Raw genomic sequence first — 22,946 nt, 5'->3', positions numbered from 1 at the left:
TTTGTTAACATAGTGAACCTGACTAAAGCTGTGGAATGTCCATACTTTTCTATACTTTTTCACATGACACCATATAACGGGGCCTTTCCCACAAGTTACATTACAAACACAAATACAATGCATTTGTTCATCGCTCAAGACTTTATTCAAGGTTGAAGGTTCAAGATTGATGTTGCATGTTTTATTTTCAAGAAAGAACCCCTCAGCACATACATAGGGGAGGGGTAGATGCAGACTGGAAATCTGGGACGATTACACCTCACCACCACATAATTTAAAACACCTCACCACCACATAATTTAAAACACCTCACCACCACATAATTTAAAACATCTCACCACCAAGTAATTTAAAGCACCTCACCACCACATAATTTAAAACACCTCACCACCACATAATTTAAAACACCTCACAACCACATAATTTAAAACATCTCACCACCAAGTAATTTAAAGCACCTCACCACCACATAATTTAAAACACCTCACCACCACATAATTTAAAACACCTCACCACCACATAATTTTGTCCTGAGACGATTACATTTTGTCCTGAGGGTTTTGCCCCCTCCCCCCCTCCCTCCAAACCACCCCTCTCCCAAACCACCCCTCTCCCAAACCACCCCCCCCCTCCGCTTCCACCCCCCCTCTGGTTCCACCCCCATTTTATCCCCCCCTATAACCCCCACCCTCCCGCATTTCCCTTTACTGCATGATCTTTACTACACTTTACTTTACCACATGTGATGATCTTGATATTATGGCAATTTTATTTTATCTTTAAAAATTTTGCTTTAATATATTTACAGTTTTAATTTAATTTACAATTTTATTGTTTACAAGTTTAACTTTTAATTAAATGTAATGATTCTTCCTGATTTTCTAAACACGAGTTATAATCCAGCATTGCTTTCAGGATTATTTTGAGCCGTTAATATGCGTTTGATTTTTGAATTTGGTCAGCAACGTCTCCGTTCACGAGAGCGGTGTGATACGGTTTAATTAGCTGTCCAGCTTTGCCCACCCCACTTTGAATATACCCCGCCCACTTTGCATATAAGGGGATGTTGAGATGATTTTATCACTCTTGAGGAAGATTAACTGAGGCATGTGGCTTTGTCACATGTTGTTAATCGAAACGTTGAGTCATTGTTTGTTCAATTAAAGGTTGGAGATCTTACCATAGAGTCATTTGGATTTACTCCCAACCGCAAATCTTTGCTTATATATATATATATATATATATATATATATATTGTTACGGACCGCGGATAGGATGTTGTTTTGCCGAGCGGATGGCGCCGCGGCCCTAACAGTTACCCCGACTAACCCGATTCCTGGACGTTAGCCAAAATCGCGCCACAGATATTCAATATGGAAACCTCTAAAGTGACTGAATGTAAAGAGGAAGAAGAAGACATACAGAAGAATAACAGGATTTATTATTTACACACACTAAAGCAAAAGGAGCAGTCGAGGTTATATACAGGGAAAATGGAAAAAGCAGGTGACAGTGAAAATACTAGCTTAACTATACAAGTTTAACTTATTCCCTGGGACAAGACAAACAAAACAAACTCACGTACACAAGAAGGATGGAATGGCAGGAATGAATGCTGGAAGGAGGAATGGGAAGGTTCAGCTGGGGCAGATGGTTCGGGCTTGATCCCGCACGGGACGTCGGGCTGGACCTCGACGGCCACCGATGCCACCGCAATCTGGTTCCCGCGGGGTAACGGGTCGAAGCTGCCTGGTGGAGTCAACGCGGCTTGTGGAGCCAAAGCTGCTGGTTCTCTGGCTCACCTCAGGACGCGTCTCCCTTCTTTCTCCGAGGGCTCGTCCCGACTCGTCTGCCGTCTCTGGCGCAACTCTTAGAACTCTGAACTCATCTGCCGTCTCTGGCGCAACTCTTGCTTGGCACCTGTCTGGCGCAACTCTTTCTTGGCACCTCTGGCGCAACTCTTTCTTGGAACCTTTGGTGCAACTCTTTCTTGGAACCTTTGGCGCAACTCTTGTAATTGACTTGTCTCAAAGGCTTCCGCGCGCGCTTATATAACGCCTCGGGCGATCAAGCCGCCGGCCTCCAGGACACGCCCATCGGTGAGCTCGCTTCGGCCCCGATTGGTGGGCACAGGCCCTCTGGCTCCACCCTTGATGACGAGGGGCGGGCACGCCCTTCTTCCCCGAGCTGACCACGCCGTAATGGCGGCAAATGCAGTTGGCAGTAGAGGTTTTGCGAATGGGAATGAAAGGGGATCTATCTATTTGAATTCGGTGCAATGGAGTATTAATTAATGGAAGACAAAGCCTTAACCTAATACACAGAATAAGGAAATAAACTACTAAACAGGGATATATGGTGTCCTTCGTGTATGCTTTATGGAATTAACTACGGGAACGCCCTTTGACCTTTATACAACACTGGAGTAAGGAGGGCGATATTTTTACGACAATTTACACAACAACAAAAAAAAAACACCATTCTCATATCCACAACAATATATATATATATATATATATATATATATATATATATATATATATATACACACACACACATGTATATACATATATATATTGTTACGGAATCGGGCGACGGCACTCCCTTTTTTTTTCTTTTTCTTTTTTATACAAGATCGAGGCTCGTGAAAGAGCGAACATTAATCACACAGGAAGACAAACCGACACATAAAACATATAACATCGGGAGCGGTAGACAAGATAGGGAGAGAGGGGGAAGGACACAAACACAACATTTGAGAGCAGGGACCGAGAGACATGGAGACATCGAGAGATCTGAGAGAGGGCGAGGGCTTTGGGGGGGGGGGCATGGGAAGGGGGCGGTGGGAGAGGTATAAAACATATGGACACTGCCAGGACTTCCAGGAAAGAAGTTGGAATTTCAAACAAGGTGGATCTGGGGTGAATTAGCGGGGGTAGAAAAGATCAAGGTTTTGGATGGGGGAAGATAAGAGATGGTGGTGAACAGCTGTTTTAAAGACCTGGAGGGAGGAGTGGGATTGAAGGGAGTGAGGGAGTTTGTTCCAGAGGCGGGAGAAAAGAGGAATGAAAGAGTGAAGGTGAGCAGAGAGCCGAGATTTCGGCAGTTTAACCATCAGAGGTTTGTCTGGTTAAGCTGGCCATCTCCGTTCCTGGGGGTATGACGTCACGCCCGGTCAGCGCTGAAGAGGGTATTAGGCCAATCCTTCCGATGACCTAAGTACCAGCGCCTTCCGGTACGCGAGGAAATACTCCCGCCCGAGCCGCAGCGTAATGGATAGATTGCACCGAGCGAAGCGAACTGCGGTGCGGGCCGTTAACAATGACTAACCCGATTATAAGCGGTTCTGCCGAAATCGCGCCATAGGTACTCAATTGGGAAAAGACAAAGAGGGTCGGACGAGAATGAAAACCAAGAATAAGGAGGAACAGGTATTTATTATTAACGAAACAAAAACCAAAGGAAGAGCAGAAATAAAAGCAATATACAGGAAAAGAAGACAGTGCAATGCTTAACTATACAGGCTTAACTTATACCCCAGGGACAAGACGAACAGAACAAACTCACGTACACGAATGGGGAATTGCAGGCAGGAATCGCTGGAGGGATGAGAAGGCAGACGGTCCACAGAACGGGCGGCAGGGAGGTCCGGGAATCGCGGCACGCCGTTGGTGTCCCGCGGGCACGCACTTGTTCTTGGTTCAGTCGCGAAAACCCCGGTCGTCAGCCTCCTTATGCGTCTCTCCAGTGCTCCTTTCTCGTGTGCCTCCGAAGCTCATCCGCTCGTACCTTCTCCTTGCTCGTCTGCGCATCTCTGCCTCATGCATCGTCTGGTAAGCAGTCCCTTCTCTTGCTTTTATTGGCCTTGGCCGTATCAAGCCGCCGGACCCGATGACACGCCTGCCTGTTTGCTCACCTCGGCGCTGGTTGGCTGGCAAGGGCTCTTTTGCTCCACCTTTGGTGACGAGGTGAGGGCCATGCCCATACTCTGACGGCTCCTCCCCTCTCCTTGGCCTTGTGCGTAATGGAGTTTGGGGCGATGTGAGCCAGTAAACACCCAATGCAACGGCGGTGAACACCGCCTTACTCGCACTTTTAGGAGGCCACGGCGATATTTCAAGGGATCCTATCTTATTTGATTTGATGCAACGGAGAGTCAACTATTGGGAACAGGTCCTTAACTGAAACACATACTAATGACATAACTACTGAGAGGTCCTATGGTGTCCTACGTGTTGCAATGTGGACTAACTAAGGTGCAATTATTTCAATTAACAGCCAATTAAGGGGAAATGTACACAGGGGTTATTTATAAGGGAATTTACTACTAAATTTACATGTGAAAGTTCTAAAAACCGCAACAATATATGTATATATATATATATATATATATATATATATATATATATATATATATATATATTTTATAAACAGGTATCAAATTCCTGCGAGGGGCTAAGTGTGAAAAAATTCTGACAATGCAGGGCTCGAACCACGGACCTCCGTTGACAACACGTCAACAGCCCACTGCGCTATTGAGCCAGCCGCAATCTCCTCGGAACTTTTCCACATCTCACACTGCGAGCTTTATAATGGCCGATGTCTTACATGCCTGCTAGGCAGACCCCGAATGTGAGCGTAAGTAAGCTTACAAAGGTGTACATTTCTCATTACAAAGGTGTACATGAAAGCTTACAAAGGTGTACATTTCTCATTTCACATTTCACATCCTAATACAGTAAGGAGCAGCAGGTTAAACAAAGCTTACAAAGGTATACATTTTTCATTTCACATTCTAATACAGTAAGGGGCAGCAGGTTAAATAAAGCTTACAAAGGTGTACATTTTTCCTTTGACATCCTTTCACATTTCACATCCAACCTTTCAGGGACCCAGCGTGAACCCACCAATGGACACGTTTCAGGAACCCAGCATGGACCCGCCAATGGAGATGTTTCAGGAACCCAGCATGGACCCGCCAATGGAGACGTATCAGGAACCCAGCATGGACCCGCCAATGGACACGTTTCAGGAACCCAACATGGACCCGCCAATGGACATGTTTCAGGAACCCAGCATGGACCCGCCAATGGACACGTTTCAGGAACCCAACATGGACCCGCCAATGGACACGTTTCAGGAACCCAGCATGGACCCGCCAATGGACACGTTTCAGGAACCCAGCATGGACCCGCCAATGGACACGTTTCAGGAACCCAGCATGGACCCGCCAATGGACACGTTTCAGGAACCCAGCATGGACCCGCCAATGGAGACCTTTCAGGAACCCAGCATGGACCCGCCAATGGAGACATTTCAGGAACCAACTGTGGACCCGCCAATGGAGACGTTTCAGAAACCAACCGTGTACCCACCAATGGAGGCGTATCAGGGACTCAGCATGAAGCTGCCAATGGAGTCGTTTCAGGGACCTAACGTGAACCCACCAATGGAGACGTTTCAGGTTGGTCTGACCTCATGATTGGGTTATTTTTTTGAAACAACTTTGTTGTACAAAAATTATAAACTCCATTTGCATTTGGCTGATTTTAAAAGCTCTTTTTATTGAGCAAAAGGTCAAGCATCCATTGAGTGACAGCTGCATTCTGGGTAATGAAATACTTGGCTCGCACTCCACACTGTACTATGGTGAAAACACTGGAAGATCCACATGTGGACAAGATCACAAATCCAATGGGACGAGAACATCGGGCATGTCCAAAGCGACGTAATCAATCATCGCGTTTCCACAATCCTTGTGGAAAATGGCTGACAGATGTTTTTTAATAATAAAAACAACTTCCGTGATAACGTCGGTATTTCGTGGGTATAACGTTGGTATTTCGTGGGTATAACGTGGGTATAACGTGGGTATTTTGCTCCCATCCTTGTGGAAAAATGGCTGACATGTTTTTTTTTTAAATAATAAAAACGACTTTAGTGATAACGTTGGTATTTCTTGGGAATAACGTGGGTATTCTGGTGCCATATTTGTTGTATTTTTTTTTAATCGTGTAAATAATATAATGTGAATGATGTTTTATCCCATGTTTTGACAGATCGGCGCCATATAGCCAATCAAAATGCCACGGGACATACCGGGTGCATACCACGTCACCTGCAATTTGAGTAGTAACTTACCGAATCACCTTTGCCTCCATGGTGGCCAGGCCGGCCCATGCTCCCTCTGTGGCCCTTAACTCCAGTAGGCCCATACATTCCCGGAGGGCCTAAAAGACCCTTTAGTCCTCGGGACCCAATGGAACCCGGTCTTCCCTGCATGGCAAAGAACAGACAAAAGAAGATATAAGTTGCGGATGGGTATTAAGGCCTGGGGGTGGAGGAAGGAAGGGTAGGGAGCGGATGGGACAAGGTAACAAGGCCCACCTACCATTTGAAACATGTGTGTGAAGGACATTCTAAGATGGACATGCCTGGGCCTATGTTATGCATTGTGTGTGTTTCATACTTGCAGATCATTATTATATGTAGATAGGCAAACGTTAGAGGTGGGTTTTATTAATTATTACCGAAACATACAAGTCGTTACATCCCAGGTGAGTTATTAATTATGAATAGGTAGAGGTCACCTGATGAAGATCAAGTTATTTAAACTTTAGTAAAACAACAACAATACACTATTGTTGTTTAAAGCTGCAGCAAAAAAATAACTCGGGAGTGATACACAGCAAGGGTGGGCCAAATGGCTCTCATTTCCTTCCTTAATGTACAGGAGCTTACAGGCACTCCTTACACTCAGTGTAGACCCACGGAGAGTAACTATAATCCTGTAACTCCTGGATAATCCAGTAATTGGCAGTAACTCCTGGAAATCCTCGTTTCAGCAGCAACTTTTGTTTACAATCAAAATGGCTCGCTCATAACACAAGGAATTACACGCACAAACACAGCAACGATTTTCCATCGACCTCGGTGTCCAAGTAGTGCGGTCTGTTCGTGACCGGCCTCCACCGGGCCACAACATAGTCCTCATGTGAACTCGAGGATGTGGCCTCAGACTAATAGTCTAGGGCGATTAGTAATTTCGTGTTTTTTGTTTGTTAAAATTGATTTAGCAATGGATTCTGCTTCAGAATATTATAGAGATGTAAAAAAAATAGGGTTCCATTTTTTCTTTTACGTCTAATAGGTAGTAATTCGAAGAAATCCAAGATGGCCGCCATAAAATTTGGAAAATACACTTTTGTGCATATCTTTGTATCTAGATATCATATAAACATGAATAATATGTCCTTTTATATGTTTTCAGACCCAAGGAAGCCATATCTGCCATTGTTTTTACAGAAAAATGCAAGGAAATTAAAATAGTGGGCAATATACCAGCCAAAATGGAGACGGCCGTCGTGAAATCGGATCGTATAATTTCCCAATTAGAATCGATTCAATAAACAATCTTCACTGATAACATTTATTTTGAATACACACACACGCACACGCACACACACACACACACACACACACACACACACACACACACACACACACACACACACGCACACACATACACACACACCTAAACATAAACGATGAATGAACATAAACGATCACATAAACGAATGCCTCATTCATCCTCATCCATATCTATCACACGCGGTTCATTGATGTTTGCTTTGTTGTTACAACTGTAACCCACACACCCACAAACTTCAGTACAAGGAATATTGTTATTGCGACAGCTACATCTTCCCATACACCCTTTCTTGCACCCACAGTTCACGAGATTCATTATTGCTTCTGGGGCTGGAGGATTCAGGCATCGACTTGGGGCATAAACCCCATCATCCGAAAGTAACTGCCAACCATACTCGACAGGTGATGGAAGGGACGGATGGCTTTCTGCTGCCTTTCTCCATATCATTGCGATATAATGTGCTCGCTGAACGTGTAACTTTAGCGAACCAGTGGTAGGTGGAAGACTCTCTCCCTCAGCAGCACGGTTGGAGAATAAGAACCAGCGAAGCTCGTTTACTTTCGTGTGAACTTTAGACTTGTACAGCAGACAGACGAAGCGTTCCAGCTGGGAACACACTTCTGGTGACGGATCAGTTTGTCCCAAAGACTCCAGAGCCTCCCATATCTTGTTGTCACATGTCATGAAGACCTTAAAGCACCAGTCCTTGCTCCTGCCAGCGAACCTTCCAGACATGTCACTTCCCGTGAATGCGTGGAATCCAAGTATTGCAGACGCACGTTTCTCTCCTAGCATGCCATGAATAGGTTGGACTGCAATGCTCCTCCTCAACTTTCCCTTCCCAGTGAGAAACCTCGTAGCAGGTGGTAGATCGTGAAATCTCTGAATCAGTAGGAGGAAGATATCGGTATCTGGCGAATCAATGATAACTTCTGCATCTTTGTCGACTGTGAGAGCATGCAGAATTAAGAGTGTATCGGCCTCTTCTTGGCTGTGCGTGAGTAGACTGTCTGGAACTTCAGTGTTGCCCGTGGTCTTAGTTCCTGATGTCACCATGAACTTCTTCAACTTGTTTGGATGAGCCTTGCTGTAAGATAGACACTTCACAGCCAAGTACTCTGTAAGCTCTGCCTTGGTCTTCACATTGGAAAGGAAATCTTTGAGTGAAATCTTCTGGATCAATGTACTATCCCTGACGTGATAGTATGTTGATTTCCCCTTTGTCCTCTTTAGGCGCATTTTGTCTTTCAGTGAGTTATCGATGTATCGGTCGAATACCAACCTCACGTCATCATAATGCACGGCAATATTTTCGAGGCGTTCAATGAACGATTGAGCAAAGTCACTGCATGTAATCATTTGTTCTGTTTTGGAGATCCCGTTAACAAGAGCCATGCCATCAATGATTATCACTCTATGGCGAGAAGTAGTCTCGTTTTCATTGATCACTCCTGATCTTGTGGTTGTGTCTGGGTTTTGGCTGATCTGAGAGGGTTCCTGCAAATTTTGGCTTGAGATTTCATAGTCAGTTGATGGGTCATTAGTTTCTTCCCCAGCGTGTGCTGCTGCATCATTCAAAGCGGCAATTCCCGCGTCTTGATGCTCATTGATTTCTGTCGAAATAGGTTCTCCTGGTGGATCATGTACATCGTGCTCTTCAGGCTCAGCCAGATGCTCAAGTTGACGAAGGATTTTTGCCTTGTCGTATGCCAACAAGAGGGATCCATCAGATGCAAATAAAGAACGTGGAACGATGCCAAATTCATAGGTGCCAATACATTCTTTCAGGTCGAGCTCTGGTCGGCTCCGTGAGATAACGATGAACCTCTGCAACAATCCTCGCTCTTCTTTGACTTTGATCAGCTTGTCGCCCGATCTCACTTCTGTTGTGGCATTCGAACTCTTGAATGTTCGAAGTTTTCTTTTCGTCATTTTGTCCCACACAGAAAGTTTTCCCTCAGCTAAACGATCTGTGGCAAATTGCTGGAACATCTGTTGTCCGATCTCGTCGCGCTCTAAGATGTCGCTGGACACTTTTTCATTCATGACTTCTTTGGTGAGCAGGTTGTAGACCTCGTCTACTTCCTCTTCCATAAATGGATCGCCATGTTCACGGAACACCCTAGAAAGCTTGGAGGCATGGCTCATCACCCGGGAAAGCTTTCCCCCCGTGATTTCGTGGTGTTGTTTTCTGCTCTGGTTTTCACCAAGACCATATCCCTCCGCAAACTCGTGCAGTGACTTTGACAGCTCAGGTGCAATGAGGAAGAACTTGTCAAGCGCCTTCTCATTTTGAGTTATCCCTACGATTCCTCCAATCACCTTCAGTGTACGGTTTTCTTGCTCAATGCCATGGTCTGGGGCTATTGATGTGAAGCCTGCCAATCCTTTTGTCACACAGAAGTTCCCTTTCATGAATTCCCTCCACAGTTCTGGGTGCTGCTTTTCAGTCTCCTGCATTGTTGAAATGTAGAGAGGGAGCAACCGAGCATAGTTTAGATGATCGTGAGCGAAGAAGTACTTCGTGAGAGACTCGATGCTCTCCATATGCAGCAGCAGATCACGTTGTCTTGTACTTCTAATGAACAGAAGGATAGTCTCAAACTGTTTCATGTAGTTCAGGATGAAGCGCTGTATCTTGTTTGTGCTGACCTCAAATTGTTCCAGTTTTTTGGTCATATCTCTGGACTCCATCATGGCCAATGTTTTTTTGAGAATGTCGCATAGATTCTTCTCTGGCTCCATGCTCCCGCTGATGTCTCTCTGATATGCCTCTCCCAGACGAACAGATGACTCGTTCAGATAGGCCCTTTCTTCAGGTTCCATTGCCAGGAATCTCTGGAAGTACAGGTTGTACAAAGCGATCAGTGTTACCATGTGTGCCTCCAGAGCTCGATACAAGTGCCTCCCATTTAGTATTTGGCTCACTGTGGTTGGCGAGAAAAGTCCAGCCTCGACCCATGCCTGATCAATTCCACTCCCTTCCACGTATTTTCCTAATGCAGCTAAGGCCCAAAACACAACATGTAGCTCACCAGGTCGGAAGAGGAATTGCTTCCTGATGTCCTCGCGTTCCACCCACAGCTTCATCGCCAGGTCGTATAGCTGCAAATCGAGAGTCATGACTGTGATTGCCTCACTCCCCATAACACGAGTTGTGATGTTGTGAGCTCTCATCAGACCCGTGTACAGTGTATCATAGTCTGTAGGAGGCGACCTTATCAACGGAGGAACGAGAGCAACATTGGTCTTCTCACTGGACGAAGATAGCAAGGAATTGAAGGCTCCCCACGTCCCCGGAGCTGTGAGTTTGACGTCAACTTCTCCTTCTTCCTCGAAGTTCAGGCATCCAATCATCCAGGTCATATCGGTTTTCTTGTTCTTGTCTGTCTCGGGTTTTGATGTGAGCAGCTTGCAGTCGCTCTTTCTCTTCTCGGGTGCTGGCTTCTTGCAGGTCAACGTTTTACAGCCAACTGCATCATGTATCGTTTGAGCTTTTGATGACCGGTCAAGTTCAATTGGTGGTATCATGGGTGATTTCTCTGGTGATACAGGCTGGTAGATCGCAATTGCTGTACCATGAAGGGTATTCATCCCGCAAGGAGTTGACTCTAGAAAATCGATGTTGTCCATGGCAAACCAGACGAACGTGTCCTGAACCAACCATGGTGGTAGACAGATGCCTCCGGTGGACTCCATTTGCTTCAGTACGGAGTTGGCAATGCTGGTCTCAATCTCCATGACCTTTTTGTAGGAGATGGCGAGGTCCAGATGTGCAAGTTTCTCTACAAGCGCCTTGGATCGTGTGTTTTTGTGTATGTCGAGAGCTAAGCCCACACTCAATGGAGTTTCAAATCGTTGTTTGAATGATCCATCCTCGCTTCTTGGTTCGTACGATACCTGTCGGTCAGATTTATAAGCACCGACAAAGTGCTGCGCCAACAATGATGCACTCACACCAATGGAGTCCTCCCTGTTGCTATTTCCTACTTTCCTTGTTCCCATGACTGCATGCTTGCAGAAGATGTTGAGCATCGGGGGTGGCTTGTAATCAGCAAAGGTTCCATTAAATTTCCATGCTGGGGAAGATGCGATGTCTTTCCTCAATATTTTCGCAGCTCGCAAAAGTACTTTAAAATCGTCTTTGATGCTGTCTGCTGTAATTGTGCTTGATATCATGTGGTCTTTGAGCTTTGTGGAAAGAATCTGCTCTGGCTTTGTTTTGTTTGAGGGCCGGCTGAAATGAACATCGGCAATGTTGTCTAGGATCAATTGTTTCAGGTATGGCTTATAACTATGGTTGTCTGAGACCGGAAAGTCGTGCTCCTTAAGTAAATTGACATAGGTTACATGAATTTCATTCATATTCAGCACAGCATTTTCAGTAGTATCATTCAACGCAGTTTCAACAATTTCAATGAGTTCAAGGTCTGATAACACCTGACCAAAGTTAACATTGGTTGTTTCTGTTTGTTTTTCCGTCTTAACTATAGCACGTTTGGCCTTAACTACACATGGTAAATGATATTTCATGTCCTCAGCCATTGCTTGCAATGGGTCAGGCGAACTTATGACACTGTTCAGTCTCACTTTCAGATTGTCATTACTTGTTTCTTGGCCAATGTTTCTGATCTGGAGTCCCATGTTCTTTGTTGACACATTGTGTAGTTCACTTCCTCTGTCTTCCTGGCATATGACACATCTGAGCGCGTCAAATGTCTGTTCTCGGGAACACCTTCTGGATGTTGACGTGCTTTCCCCTAGATCACTAGAACTTGGTCGTCCTCTCTTTTTCAGTCGGATTTCTGCGGCACTGCCTGATGTTGTTCCTTTCTCAAACCTAGCCTTTGCTCGATCAATGTGCATCTTATTGGTAACATCTTTGTAACAAGCTTTATGGTAGCGGAGACCTTTTGCGAGCAATTCTTCAGCAGAGGAATATTGCAAACGTCTATTCAATGATGCAAACTTTGTTTCACCATACGTGTACTGTTCCTCAGCACCTGCCATCAGTTTCTCGACAGAGGAGAGTTTTGGTTTCGTTACAAAGGTTGTATAGTCTGTTTGCCCTATGGCCATTTGGCATACAAAACAAAGTCCGAAATCTACTGACTTCTCAATCTTCCTGGGTGGTGAGTCACTCATCTTGAAGGTAGGTGTAATTTTCTAGACACTCTTGAACTGTCGTCGGTCCTGCAAAGATAGATACTACTATTCAGATTCACATTTCGTCAACACAGTCAAAACCAGACCTTAACTAGATGGTGGAAACTTAATTAACCGATTTCATGCCGGCCGACCCCACTTTGGCTGGTATATGTCCACTATTTTATTTTCCTTGCATTTTTCTGTAAAAACAATGGCAGAAATGGCTTCCTTGGGTCTGAAAACATATAAAAGGACATATTATTCATGTTTATATGATATCTAGATACATAGATATGCACAAAAGTGTATTTTCCAAATTTTATGGCGGCCATCTTGGATTTCTTCGAATTACTACCTATTAGACGTAAAAGAAAAAATGGAACCCTATTTTTTTTACATATCTATAATATTCTGAAGCAGAATCCATTGCTAAATCAATTTTAACAAACAAAAAACACAAACAATATTGTTATGACATATGGGCCTGCACTATAAAGGCAAATAAAGTGGGCAGTGTAGTCTGCTTTCCACAACAGCTTCCAGATTTATTTGCTGTTTCTCTCGTGGCAATCTTCCTTCCGTCCCATTCATTCGCCGACACCCCCTCTTTCCCCTAATTCTCCAATGTGGCTTTTGTGACATCAAGAGCACACTCTTGGTATGATGCCAAGTCTAGGGTCTGCTCATAGGGACATCCTTCAGGTGTTTCCAAGAGTCGACGCCCATCTAATAATATAAACAAACACACCAGGCCATGCCTGGGAAAGACCTAAAACAAAGGCTGAAAAATTCCCCACCACACCGCCTGTATCCACCACTGGACTTTAATTGTTTGTTTATGACAATGTGTCCCGAGGAAAACAATGATTGAACTTGCAGGAAAACAATGATTGAACTATAAAACATATGGACACTGCAAGGACTTCCAGGAAAGAAGTTGGAATTTCAAAAAAGTGGATCTGGGGTGAATTAGCGGGGGTAGAAAAGATCAACGTTTTGGATAGGGGAAGATAAGAGATGGTGGTGAACAGCCGTTTTAAAGACCTGGAGGGAGGAGTGGGATTGAAGAGAGTGAGGGAGTTTGTTCCAGAGGCGGGAGAAAAGGGGAATGAAAGAGTGAAGGTGAGCAGAGAGTCTTTATTTTGGCAGTTTAACTATCAGAGGGTTGCAGGCAGATCTTGTGCGACCTGTAGGAATATTTGGGAGACAGAGCACAGACAGAGCTGGGGGAGCAAGGCCGGAGAGGAGTCGGTAGAAGACAGAAAGACCACCAACCTGCCTGCGGTGAGTGAGTGAAAGGCCCTCGGAGTTAGCTTCATCGCGGGAGATTCCAATGATTCTGAAAGTTTTGGTTTCAACAGCGTGAAGACGAGCTAGGTGTGAGGCAGGAGCACCGGCCCAGAAGGGCAACAGTATTCCACTGAGCTGCGGATGAAAGCTGTATGTGGTGAGGAGCTCAGGTGTGCCAAGGAAGGACTTCGCACGATGGAGGATGCCCAGTCGGCGACTAACTTTGGAGGCCAGCTTGGAAATGTGGTTTTCCCAAGAAAGATCATGGCAGATAGTGAGACCCAAAAGCTTGACTGACAGAACTTCTTGGAGAGGATTTTTGATAAAGTAGATGGGAGGGTTGTCCAGTCGGTCTTTTCGGAGAGACATTGTAAGAGTGTGAGATTTGTCAGGATTGAAAGACATGTTCCACTTGTTTGACAAGTCTGTGATTTTGTCCAGGTCTGCAGAGAGTGAGGAGGCTGCAGACTGCCGATATGAGGGATGAGGAATGGAGCGGCAGAGAGTGGAGTCATCAGCAAAGAGATGGAGAGGATTTTCCAGAGAGTCGGAGAGATCATTGATGAAGACCAGAAAAAGCAAAGGGCCCAGAACACTGCCTTGAGGAACTCCAGCCAGAACAGGAAGGGGAGATGAGAGAAATCCATTCAGGGCCACACGTTGACTTCGTGTGGATCTGGGACCTTTGTGACCTTATGTGACCTTTGGCCTATCTTGACCTTTTAGCCTATCTTGACCTCAAATTTTTTTTGTGGTTGAATACAGTGACCTGATCTACAAATGCCCTTAGAATTTCAAGTCAATCGGATGAAAATTGACAATTTTAGAAATGTCATCTCTGTGGTTCAATTGAGTGACCTGATATGCAAATCCTGTTCAAATCTTAAGTCAATCGGTGAAATTTGGTTTCAGACCAGGTCACTCTACTCTGCATCTGCTGCTTCTGCTGTCTCAAAAATGGATGGAGGTCCTCAATGCCAAACAGGAAATCAGAGCCGTCTCCCTTGACATATCATGTGCCTTCGATATGGTCTGGCACCCAGCTCTGGTCACCAAACTCTCCTCTTATGGTATCCATGGAAATATCCACACATGGCTTGCGGGCATCCTCTCCGGTCACAGTCACTGTGTGGCCCTGAATATAATTCTCTCATCTCATCTTCTTATTCATCAGAAATGATCTTTTTTTTAAATCTTCAGAAAGTCAGAAAGATATTCTCATCTCATCATTCTCTCATCTTCCTGTTCAGGCTGGAGTTCCTCAAGGCAGTGTTCTGGGCCCTGTGATTTTTCTGGTCTTCATCAATGATCTCTCCGACGCTCTGGAAAATCCTCTCTATCTCTTTGCTGATGACTCCACTCTCTGCCGCTCCATATCTCATCCCTCAGATCGGCAGTCTGCAGCCTCCTCACTCTCTGCAGACCTGGACAAAATCACAGACTGGTCATACAAGTGGAACATGTCTTTCAATCCTGACAAATCTCACACTCTTACTATACAACAACAACAACAACAACAACATGCATTTTAAGGCCATTTTCCCTGCTAGAGCGGGGGTTAGCCTTGCGGTCCCCATGACAATCTTCTCCATTTTGCCCTATTTTCTGCATCTCTCGTTGTTCACCCCCTTGCCCGCATTTCTTCTTCCACCATCTTTAGCCAAGTCTTTCTCGGTCTTCCCCGTCCTCTACTTCCTTCTACATTCATTTCCATCACTCTTCTCAACCAGTCACTTTCATCCTTCCTCAACACATGACCAAACCATCTCAACCTGTTCCTCTTCACAGCATCAATCACAGGCTCTATTCCCATCATCTTTCGCAATTCATCATTTGTCTTCCTCTCTCTCAACGATACTCCGCACATCCGTCGAACCATTCGCATTTCCACCCTTTCCAACCTTCGTTGCTGCTCTACGTTCATAACCCATGTCTCGCTCCCATAAATCATAACACTTCTCACACATGCAGCATACACCTTTCCCTTCAGCTTCAACGACACACCCCTCATCATCAGCACGCCACTCAGTTCCCGAAACTTCTTCCATGCACATCTCACTCAAGCAACCGTTGCCGAGTCTGATCCACCTTCTCCATTCAGCATGTCTCCGAGGTAGCAAAATGTTTTCACACCTTCCAGCTTCACGCCATCTCCAAGATCCAACTCAACATTTCCTCCATCTGCAGCTCCCTCTGTGCACACCTTACATTTGAATGTAGCTGCCACACTGGCTAATGACCCTCTCAGACCACTACATTTTTGATGAACCCACTCAGCGCACATTGTACATTGAATGGAGTTCACTCCGACACCCTTCCTACACACAGCACAGGGCGCCACTTCCCAGATCTTTACCACTTGCCATCACCTACGTCTTCGTCTTTCCGATATTCACCTTCAGACCTTTTGTCTCCATACATTCCTTCCACTTGTTCATCTTTTCCTTCAGTCCATCTATACTTTCCGCAATCAACACCAGATCATCTGCATACAACAACTCCCACGGTAAACCCTCCTTTACGTTCTGAGCCAGCACCTCCATCACAGCTACAAATAGTAGTGGACTTAGTACCGACCCCTGATGCACTCCCACCTTCACCTCAAACTCACCACTGTTCCAGTCCTTCATCCTTACAGCTGTGCGCGCTCTTTTGTACATTGCCATCACTACTCTGATCAACCATTCCTCCACTCCTAACTTCCTCAATGCCCATGTCAATACTTTGCGTGGAACCCTATCGAATGCTTTCTCACGATGAACAAACCCAAGAAAACTTCTTCCTCTTCTCCATGTACTTCTCCTGCAACTGCCTCACAATGAAAAGCACGTCTGTCGTTCCTCTTCCTGGCATAAATCCAAACTGCATTTCGTCGATCTTCACTTTCTTCCTTATCCTCCTCTCCAACACCCTTTCCAATACCTTCATTCCATGCTCCAATAACTTTATCGCTCGGTACGAGCCACACTCCAGAGGGTCACCTTTCCCCTTGTATAGAGGGACGAGGGTACTCAGTTCCCAATCCACTGGAATGCGGCCTTCTTTCACCACCAGATTACAGATCTGTCATTCTCTTCACACCCCAACTTCCTGCTGCCTTCAACATATCTCCCACAACTCCCGTCGGCCCTCCCGCATTTCTACCCTTCATTGCTTTTATCGCTTCCTCAACTTCCTTCTCAGTTACTTACAACTTCAGTTACAACTGAGTTCTGACAAAGTTACAACTTCTTTCCTCCCCACCCCCAGCACCAATTACAAATTAACAGCATATGTAATATGTGTATGGCCAAATGTACTCAAGTACCGAGATATCAACCTCGTGAATTTAAAAGGACTCATTAAATAATATGACAGTGTTGAGCTAACGACCTCATGATACTCAAACTTTGAAACAACAATGAAGGCCTTCCCTTGGGCGGAATTCAGCATGCTCAGGTCTGTTAACGGGCAACCTTTTTCAGTGTGACCGTTCCATTTCACGACTCTTTCATTACGTACTTTAACCTCATATCTTGTCATTTCGGTCTTCGATGTGCCTCTGCTCTGTTTCTATGAATAGTTCAACGCAATGATCATGACGAAGTAAATAAACAAACAGGAGAGAGAGAGAGAGAGAAAGAGAAAGAGAAAGAGAAAGAGAAAGAGAAAGAGAAAGAGAAAGAGAAAGAGAAAGAGAAAGAGAAAGAGAAAGAGAAATGAGGGATGAGAAGGGGACAGAGAGAGAGGAGGGGAGGGGGGAAGTGAGAGGGAAAGGGGAACAGAGGCAGAGACAGAGAGAAAACGAGAGGAGGGAAGGGGGGAGATGAGAGGGAGAGGGGGGCAGGGAAAGGGGGACAGAGACAGAGAGATGAGGTGTATGTGTCATTGGTTCTTATCTCCAAATACGGGTTTCAAAAAGTGGAACGGAGCCATCCCAGGTCTCGAAGTACGTGTGTGTGCGTGTGTATATATATATATATATATATATATGTATATATATATATATATATATATATATATATATATATATATATATATATATATATATATATATATATATATATATATATATATATATATATATATATATATATATATATATATATATATATATAGTTAAGGGTTATGGGTTAGGAAATGGGTTAGGAAAAACCATGTTAACAGAAAAAAAACTCATACCCTCATATTTTGACCTCTGATGACCTTATTAGTGACCTCATTTGCATATAACACATATCATTGTAAAGAGTGTCCCAGGACAAACATTTTGAGGGGTCATATGCAACCATAGGATGACGAGCTAAAAAGTTATGGCCATTTGAATTTCGCCTACCCCTAATTTTCGGAAATCACTGACACAGTGGGGGGGGGTAACATCAAAATATGCGTGGGAGGTACCTTGGGAATGAGTTTTTTTTCTGTTAACATGGTTTTTCCTAACCCCTAGGGTGGGGGGTACATGGACATACCCGGGAAGTTAAGTTGTGGGGGGGGTGCATGTAAACCCTACTCAGCCCACGGACAAATATATATATATACACACACACACACACAAGTTGTTTTTGCCTGCTATTCCTACACATGGGTGGGCCCCAGGAGATGGAACGGCTATCTACCGTGTCTCAAAAGTATCCACCTCCGTTAATATTAGTCCGTGGGCTGAGTAGGGTTTACATGCACCCCCCCCACAACTTAACTTCCCGGGTATGTCCATGTACCCCCCACCCTAGGGGTTAGGAAAAACCATGTTAACAGAAAAAAAACTCATTCCCAAGGTACCTCCCACGCATATTTTGATCTTACCCCCCCTGTGTCAGTGATTTCCGAAAATTAGGGGTAGGCGAAATTCAAATGGCCATAACTTTTTACCTAGTCATCCTATGGTTGCATGTGACCCCTCAAAATGTTTGTCCTGGGACACTCTTTACAATGATGTGTTATATGCAAATGAGATCACTAATGAGGTCACCAGAGGTCAAACTATGTGGGAATGAGTTTTTTTTCTGTTAACATGGTTTTTCCTAACCCCTAAGGTGGGGGATACATGGACATACCCGGAAAGTTAAGTTGTGGGGGGGGGGGGGGGGGGGGTGGAGGAAGGCCAGTAAGGGAGTGGAGGAACGTCAATAAGGGAGTGGAGGAAGGGCTGTAAGGGGGTGGAGGAAGGGCAGTAAGGGGGTGGAGGAAGGTCAGTAAGGAGGTGTAGGAAAGTCAGCAAGACGGTGGAGGAAGGGCAGTAAGGGGGTGGAGGAAGGTCGGTAAGGCGGTGGAGGAAGGTCAGTAAGGGGGTGGAGGCAGGTCGGTAAGGCGGTGGAGGAAGGTCAGTAAGGCGCTGGGCAGAGGAAGGTCTGTTCGTGGACATGCAGTGGTGGGAAAGTGGAACGGGTAGTCCGGTAGACGCGTCCCCCGAACAGGAAACAACACCAACACACCTCATTTCGGTTTCCTTCGCTTTGAGAGTGTTCAGACGTTTGCCGCCGCTCGCTCGATTCCAAGGTACCAGGTAATGGTATCTGGTGAGTAAACATGGTGGGCACCGCGTTCGCTTTCAAACGCCGTCCGCCTCGACAGGTCCCCGCGTTCACAATCACAGTGCGGCCCATGCCCAGCTTGGTCATCTTCTCACTCACGGTCTCCTCAAAGCAATCGCTCGTGAAATGGTCCGAACAAAGGCGGGGACGTTCGTTCGGCGTCCACGGTTTCCGTCCATTGCTGCAGTGAGGAATGCTTCTTTAACGGGAATTTATGCCAAGAAATCCCAACGAGTCGTCCCACACACTTTGTGGAATGCTTACAATCAGGCGCGGCGCAAAATGTCATGACTCAAGATTAAAATAACTTTCACGATCAAAGGATGTTATTGTCTGGACAATAATGTGACGTCACTGCGAGATCCTTCTTTGCAGCAGTAAGTCTCGTGAGATCTTAAACAAGAAGTGCTCAGCTGCCTCAGCACGAGCAGCAGGAAGTCTCGCGATATCCCTATTAGGAAACGCTAAGCAGCAGGAAGTCTCGCGATATCCCTATTAGGAAACGCTAAGCAGCAGGAAGTCTCGCGATATCCTTATTAGGAAACGCTAAGCAGCAGGAAGTCTCGCGAGATATGGAGGAAACGTTTCCATTTCTATCGAGTGGCACCTTTAACATCCACCAACTAATGCCATCAGACGGGACGACAGTTTAACGCCCATCTAAGGGACATGTTGGTCTAGGGTCCAAGGTATCGCATAGGAAACTAAAACGACACTCGGTAGAGAGCATACCTCCGCCAGGATGAACAGTTTACGTTTTGTATCCCACTGATCTGGATTCGGACCTGAACCACAACCTCGGGATGGCAATTTCGAGACGCCACATGATGGGCGTTTTGATTGGCAAAATCCTTTAAAAAGGACCGGGAACGTTCAAATGTTTGTGGCCAGTTTATGGAGTTTTGGGTTGTTTGCTGAGAGATATTTGCGAGGATTATTGAGAGACAGAGATATTTGTTATTTTAGTTATATAGATTGATAGGTTGCTAAATTAGATATAGATATATTACATACAGTATATAGATATATTGAAGCGCGGTGCTACGCGCGCTACTTGCTTACCAAGGAGGAAGCGGACAACGCGGTAAATCAAAAGTCTTTATTGAAAGAGCCCTACTGTAGCACTGGAGTGCTCGCCGCTCGGGGTTTCGCGCCCCGTATATATCCCGAGGCCACGCCTACCCCTCGGGCGTGGCCGACGCCCCCTTGGTGCGCGGAATGATGCCATCACGCCAGTGAGCTTTCGTGTCCGCCACACGCGCCCCCCCCCCCCCCCCAGAATTCCCGCGCACCTGGGGGGTCAGTTTGCGGGGCAAACGGATGACCCGGCCGAAGCGCCCTCTGGCGACTGGCGGCGTCCGGGGTGCCCGCTGGAATGCCGCCGGCTGCAGCCGGGATGGGTGCAGGACCGGGGGGCGGCGTGCCGGCGGGGCTGAAGTCCACAAACCACAAAAGACACCGAAGACCCTTAAGACTCAAAAGCCTCTGAAGACACCAAAGACCCAAAAGTCCCTGAAGACCCAAAACACCTCAAAGACCCAAAATACCCTTAAAGGCCCAGAGGATCCAAAAGACCCTGAAGACCCAAATGGCCCTGAAGATCCAAAACACCATGAAACCCAAAAGACACCAAAATGGCCAAAGATGCCTTCCCCTCTGAAACGACGTGTGGTGAGGCACGCGGAGCACGCCGGGTCACGCTAGTTATAACAAAACTTCATCCATGGTCAGACATCGGAGAGGTTTTTGCACGTGTTAGTGTTGAAAAACCACTTTTTGCACTTGTGTTAGTATTGAAAAATCACTTTCTGCACTTGTGTTGGTGTTGAAAACCACTTTTTGCACTTTGGTTAGTGTTGAAAAACCACTTTTCCACACTCGTGTCATTGTTGAAAACCACTTTTTGCACGTGTTAGTGTTGAAAAACCACTTTTTGCACTTGTGTTAGTGTTGAAAAATCACTTTCTGCACTCGTGTCAGTGTTGAAAACCACTTTTAGCACTTGTCTTTGTGCTGAAAAAACACTTTTCCACACTCGTGTCAGTGTTGAAAACCACTTTTCGCAATCGTGCCAGTGTTGAAAAACCTCTTTTAGCACTTGTGTCAGTGTCGAAAAAACACTTTTTGCACTGTGTTGGTGTTGAAAACCACTTTTCTTGTGTTCGTGTTGAAAAACCACTTTTAGCACTCGTGCCAGTGTTGACAAACCACTTTTAGCACTCGTGCCAGTGTTGCAAAGCACTTTTGCACTTGTGTTAGTGTTGAAAAACCAATTTTTACACTTGTGTTCGTGTTGACAAAGCACTTTTTGCACTTGTGTTCGTGTTGATAAAGCACTTTTTGCACTTGTGTTGATGTTAAAAACCATTTTCTGCACTTGTGTTAGTGTGGAAAACCACTTTTTGCACTTGTGTTAGTGTTGAAAAAGCACTTTTTGCACTTGTGTTCGTGTTGATAAAGCACTTTTTGCACTTATGTTAGTGTTGCGCTCGCACAGGCCATTGGCCTGGGGGTGGTAGGCCGTGGTGCGGTGTATTTTTACGCCGAGCCCTTGCGCCACCATGCCCCAGAGCTCCGAGGTGAACTGGGGGCCACGGTGGGACGAGATGTCCGAGGGGGATCCGAACCGGGCAACCCAAGTGGCGATGAAGGCGTGTGCCACATCAGCCGCAGACGTCGCCGCCAATGGCACGGCCTTCGGCCATCGTGTGGTGCGGACCACCATGGTGAGGAGGTGTGTGAACCCTCGTGAGGGGGGCAGAGGTCCCACCAAGTCGACGTGAACGTGGCCGAACCGACGCTCGGGCACCGTAAACGGGGCCAACGGGGCCTGGGTGTGGCGGTCGACCTTTGCGCGCTGGCACGCGAGGCACGTCCTGGCCCAGTCGCGGATGTCCTTCCTGAGGCCATGCCAGACGAACTTCGCCACGACGAGCTTCTGGGAGGCCTTCGTGCCGGGTGGGACAGGCCGTGGATGGCGTCGAACACCCGGCGCTGCCAGCCAGCGGGCACGATGGGGCGAGGCCGGCCGAGGGAGACGTCGCACAGGAGGGCCGCGCCCGCGGCGTCGAACGGCACCTCCGTGACGGCGGTCTGCAAGGCCTGGATGCCGGGGTCGGCTGTCTGGTCCTCCGCCATCCGGGCATAGTCGATCCCGAGGTGGACCGCGTGCGCGACGGACCGGGAAAGGCAATCCGCCACCGGGTTGTCTTTACCCGCCATGTGACGGATGTCCGTCGTATACTCGGACACGGCAGAGAGGTGACGCTGCTGCCGTGCCGACCATGGCTCGGCGACCTTGGCCATCGCGAACACAAGGGGCTTGTGGTCGACGAAAGCCGTGAACCGGCGGCCCTCCAGCAGATGGCGGAAGTGTCGGACCGCCAGGTGGAGCCCGAGCAGCTCGCGGTCGAAGGTGCTATAGCGGCGTTCGTGCGGGCGAAGCTGCCGGCTAAAAAACGCCAGCGGTTGCCAAGCACCACGCACCCACTGCTCGCGCACCGCGCCCACCGCGTAGTCCGACGCTTCGGTGGTGAGGGCGATCGGCGCATCAGGCGCCGGGT

The sequence above is a fragment of the Myxine glutinosa genome, chromosome 5 (assembly GCF_964187855.1).
Source record: "Myxine glutinosa chromosome 5, kmMyxGlut1.1, whole genome shotgun sequence".
Classification (NCBI taxonomy): domain Eukaryota; kingdom Metazoa; phylum Chordata; class Myxini; order Myxiniformes; family Myxinidae; genus Myxine; species Myxine glutinosa.
The sequence above is the reverse complement of the archived record's forward strand: the minus strand, read 5'-3'. Positions refer to the sequence as shown.